The sequence below is a fragment of the Microtus pennsylvanicus genome, chromosome 1, assembly GCF_037038515.1.
Source record: "Microtus pennsylvanicus isolate mMicPen1 chromosome 1, mMicPen1.hap1, whole genome shotgun sequence".
NCBI classification, from domain to species: Eukaryota; Metazoa; Chordata; class Mammalia; order Rodentia; family Cricetidae; genus Microtus; species Microtus pennsylvanicus.
In genome coordinates, this window is record NC_134579.1 from 204,528,502 (window position 1) to 204,533,375 (window position 4,874).

The following is a 4,874-nucleotide window of genomic DNA, read 5'->3' on the forward strand; positions in this document are numbered from 1 at the left end:
GCCTAAAGCAAGATTAATCCATTCAGAGACTTGGATGGACTAGGACTTTATTCGAGTTGTGGCAGGTAGTGCTTCCTATATGCTGAGTTTTACAGCTTGGATGGAGCTTCCATCATTGAGTCAAGTGTGCCCTGGTACAGTTACCAGTGATTTCTACTAAACAACTGGTCCTCAACTTCTGTTCCCTATGATTAGTTGTTAGAGGTTTCCTTTTGATATCTGAGATATTTGATTATTGCCAGTTATATATGCAAGAGTAAAAACTTCACATTCCCACTAAGGAGATCTAGTTATCCTGTTTCCTATGCTAGGGATCGGTAATAACCACATTCTCTCGAGATCTCTAGTAAAAGTAGTTTCACAATGAGGGCAATTCCCACTAAGGAGCACCAAGAGAAACAGTACAAGGTGATAAGAAAAGACTCTAAGCAATTAGCACAGAGTGAAGACCATGAAATGCTGTGTCCGCAGCACCCTGATTCATCTGGTGGAGGCTGATGGAGAGGGAGAGTGGTGGCACCAGATGAACTCTCACGACTTCTCTGGAGCATCTTCAACCTGCAGCAAGGAAACACATCTATTGAGGGGTCTGAGGAGAGCCTGGGTCAGTTTTACTGGGTGTCCTGTACCAGTCATCACCACCCCACAGCCACCCTCACTGAGGGTCATTAAGTCCCCTCCTCCATCACCCCTGGGCTCTCCATCCTGGACCCCCTACTGTCTTCCTCCTGCTTTCCCTTGTCACGGGGAATGATGCAGACCCGGAAGTTCAGAATAGAGTGGTGATGACTATCTCTGCTTCCTGACTCAGGGCCTGATGCCTGTGATTGTCCTGGTCCAACCAAGTCCATCTGAGCAGCCCAGATGGGAGCAGACTCGAGTACTAGCTCAGTCCACTGGTCTCCTGTGGGGACACTAGTCCCGGGATTCTAGAGGCTGTTGCTGCTGCTTGATTTATATCTAGTTTCTATCTGTGCGTGTGAGCCTGCATGCCTATAAGTGCACTGTGTGAATGCCTGCAGTCTGTTCAGAAGAAGGGGCTGGATCCTCGGACCCAGAACTGTATGGTTGTGATTGCCCCGTGGGTGCTGGGAACAGAACCTGCGTCTGATGCATGAACAGCGCTTGTTCTTGTCACTGGGCCATCTCTTTATTTTTATCTTTTTAACTTTGCCTGTGGGTTGAATCCTCTTCTTCTATATATTAAGAGGAACTGCCATGTTCTGTGTTTCTGCTGTCTCCACATCTGCATCATGGGATCCCCCTGATTGGAAGCCTGCTCTGAGCACACACCTGCTGTGTTCCCTCCTCATTCCTGCTGCTCTGTGACATGATTCCTGTCCCATCAAGGCTGAGCATGCAAAGCTATTGCTAGCAGGTGACATGAACTCCAGACCTCTTGCCTCCTTTCTCAATAAGATGCTACAGTTGAGGGACAAGATCCTGACTTTAGGAATTCACCCTTGCTTCTTCACTCCTCACCCATCTGTCCCTTACACCACTCCCAGTCCCGCCCTCAGTACCTGTCATTGCAGATATTTTAAGAGAACCAGGAGGGCTAAGGTGAACAGCAAGACAAAGGCATTGGGCTTCATGGTCGTGGATGAATTCTGGTCCACATCTGGGGTAATGATTTGTGAGGCTGAAGTGAAAATACCAGCTGTGTCTTTGACCAGAACTGAAATCAAGATAAAGTCTCACCATAGCTTCTGGGTCCTCTGGTAATTCAGCAACACAGAGAGTTCCACCCCTGTTGCTATGCAACAGCTGTTAGGTGGGTCCCAAGTAGGAAGGGAGAGAGGGCATGTTTCCTGACCACAAAGGACTCATGGAGCTATGGTAGGGGAAGCAGGGTATTGATGGGGCCTCATCGTTACTGCTGGCAGGAGAGCAGGCATGAGATTGACCTGTGAGGACGGTGTCAGGGAAGAAGAAAGATCAGGTGAGAAAAGCAACAGTGAGTCTAGAAATGAGGAAATAGCCAGGAAATAGAAGGATGCTCAGACTGTGACAGCCAGCAAGAACCACAGTGAGAACAATATAATTAATTAATGCGATTGGAGAGGCTGAGAAATGAAATGACTGACGGAAAAAATGAGCAAAAACTCAAGAATGCATAGTGATTAGATTCTCTCTCTCTCTCTCTCTCTCTCTCTCTCTCTCTCTCTCTCTCTCTCTCTCACACACACACACACACACACACACACACACCCCTCAACTCTAGAGAGCTTCTTCCCAATTACCTGTAGGCTCCAGCTTTTCTTCTAAGTGTGACTTTATCATCTCCTTAAGCCAGGCCTTGCAGTCCCCCTGTGAGGTCGTGGATAAGAAGTCTGTTAAATCCTTGTTTTTCTCCAACATCTCTTTCATCTGCATGGATCCAGGGTCAACTTCAGTCCACTTTCCAGTGCCTAGGTGAAGATACAGCACTTTCTGTCCATTGAGGTATAGGTCACAGGATGCATAGGAATTTTCATCTGCTTCATACCAACAGCATTTCTTGGCCTGCAGAGAGAGGGGCTCTGTGCCCATTGGAAAGGGATCAGCCTCTGGCTTTGATGAATTCTGTCTACCCACCTTCCTCCCTTCCCATCCTCTGACCTTACTCTACCCTCCACATTTTAGCCTTGCTGCTGGACCTCTGAGGTGGGAGGGACCAACAGTGATTCATTTCTTATCCTCCAGGAAAGCAATGAATGTCCCTAACCCATCACAAATCCTGTTCTTTCCCTCAGGTGGGCATCTAATTGTTCTTTCATTTACTTTGTAACAGTGGGGATTGAACCTAGGTCCTCATGGAAGCTAGGCAAGCACTCTGTTACTGAGCTTCATACCCAGGACTATGGGGCTGTTTGAAACTCACCTCCGATTGTATCAATCTCCTGTTTCATGAGAAGTGCTTGGTCAGTGACCAGGTCAATTCCGTCTTTCAGAGTGTCAACCTGTCCTTCCCAGAACTGTATGGCTTTTAGTGTTTCCCCCAGACCACTAATTGCATGGCAGTTGGTACTGTCACAGGTAATAAAAGTCTTTTCATCCAGTTGTCCTTGGACTTTGTGGTGCAGTCCAGACTCTGAAATGTTAACAGTGTAGGTGTAGCAAAGAGAAGCAGCATCTGTGAAGGAAACATGCAGTGAGGTTAGGGATGCGGAGCAGGGGCGCAGAGACAGTCTCTGCCTGTGGAACAGGAAAGTCCTCTGGAAAAGGGAGTCTTTAAAAATGTAGAAATAAGTAAATAAAATGAAACTTGAACTTGCATTGTGTTAAGTAAAGTATATTTTGTCATTCTCTCTTATTTGAGGATGCAGTTCAGGGTGTGGCCAAACCCTGCTCCCTACCAAAACAATTCTCTAATCTGGTATCACATGATCTTGCTGTGGTGGGCCCTGTCAGTGATGGTAGGAAAATTCAGGATGTCTTCTCCGGATCTGTTCATCCTGTAGAATCTCCAGAAGCTGCTCATGGAGACCGTGTGGAGACAGGATGGTGCCTGAAGCTGGGGGTGGGGGGGTGGGGTGGGGACAGAATGGAGCAGGGTAGGATGGAACAGAGGTTGCAAGGACACAGTTTTTACTGATCTGTACTCTCAGATCATAGACTTGAACATCTTTGCCAGTTTGATCCAGCCTAGACTCACTTACGAGGGGAGTGTGCATTGAGGGACTGTTTTGACTCTTCATGATGTAGTAATGTCCAAACACTGTGGGCATTACCATTCCCTGGGCAGGTGGTCTCTGGCTGAATAAGAAATCTAGCTACGCAGGAGCTAGTGATCCAGACAGCAAGCAGCATCCTCCATGGTTCCTGCTGTTCCTCTCTGACAGTTAAGCAAATTTCTTGATCCTAGATAATGCTGTGTGGAATAGCACGTGGGCCCTGACCTCCATCCGGGCTTAGAAATAGGAGTCAAATAAATCAGTTTCCCCCTTAAGCTGCTTCTGGTACAGTGTTTATCACAGCAACAGAATTAAACCAGAACAACACGCGCCAGATCCCCTGTCTACTGCACTGGTCCAGGGAAGGCTTCCTGGACTGGTCAGAGGCTAGCCCACACTATAGGACACAGAAGATCTAGGCTGGTTAAATCTGGCAGTAGAAGAGTGGGGATGAAAAATCTCAGAGAAGTGCATGTGCCAGAGTGGATGGAACAGCAAACATTTCCAGGGGAAGAGTGCAGAGTCCATGCTGTCTGTGGATACTGGAGCATCCCTGCTGAGAAGCACAGTGAGAAGAACCAGGGAGAAGGGCACCAGCATTGCTGGAGGCTCAGGGATGGTGATGATGATGGCTCAAGGCTGAGGGTGGGGTTAGGAAACTGTATTCCTGAATCCCAGATAATATGGCACAGAAAAATCCCACCAGGTGCAGTGGTCAAGAGGCAGTAACATTAAGGACAGTGGTCTGTTTATGAGTAGGGGGACCCAACTTGAAGCCTAACTGCTTAAGAGAGTCATGGCTAACAGATTATCAAAACTCTAAATACAGATAAGTGGTTAGCCAACCCACATGTGACTGAATTTTAATAATTAAAGACAGAAGAGATAATCATGAAGCTAAAAGCTGCTGTCTATGAAAATCCCAGGCTCCTGTGCCCATTGTTTAACTGAACCATTGGGGTTAAAGAGGTGGTGCTGTGGTTGTGGGCACTGTCTGCTCTTGCAGAGGATCCACATTTGATTCTCAGCAACCACACATGGTGGCTCAACACTACCTGCAATTTCAGTTCCAGAAGATCCAATGATCTCTTTTGACCTCTGAGGCCACCAGGAACATATGTGGCCTGGCTGAAGGAAGTATGTTACTGGGGATATGGCTTTAAAACTCATTCCCATTTCTCCACCTCTAGACCTTGCCTGAGGTTTAAGATGTGTGTT

General features: G+C 47.3%; 1 long non-coding RNA gene across 1 annotated transcript; it reads right to left on the reverse strand.

Annotated features, from left to right (window-relative positions):
- Nucleotides 1–432: 432 nt before the first annotated feature.
- Nucleotides 433–2,502, reverse strand: LOC142842586 (uncharacterized). The gene is made up of 3 exons (XR_012909406.1): nucleotides 2,244–2,502; nucleotides 1,524–1,678; nucleotides 433–558 (listed from the first exon to the last, which is right to left on the reverse strand). It is a non-coding gene; the product is annotated as an uncharacterized LOC142842586 (long non-coding RNA).
- Nucleotides 2,503–4,874: the final 2,372 nt, after the last annotated feature.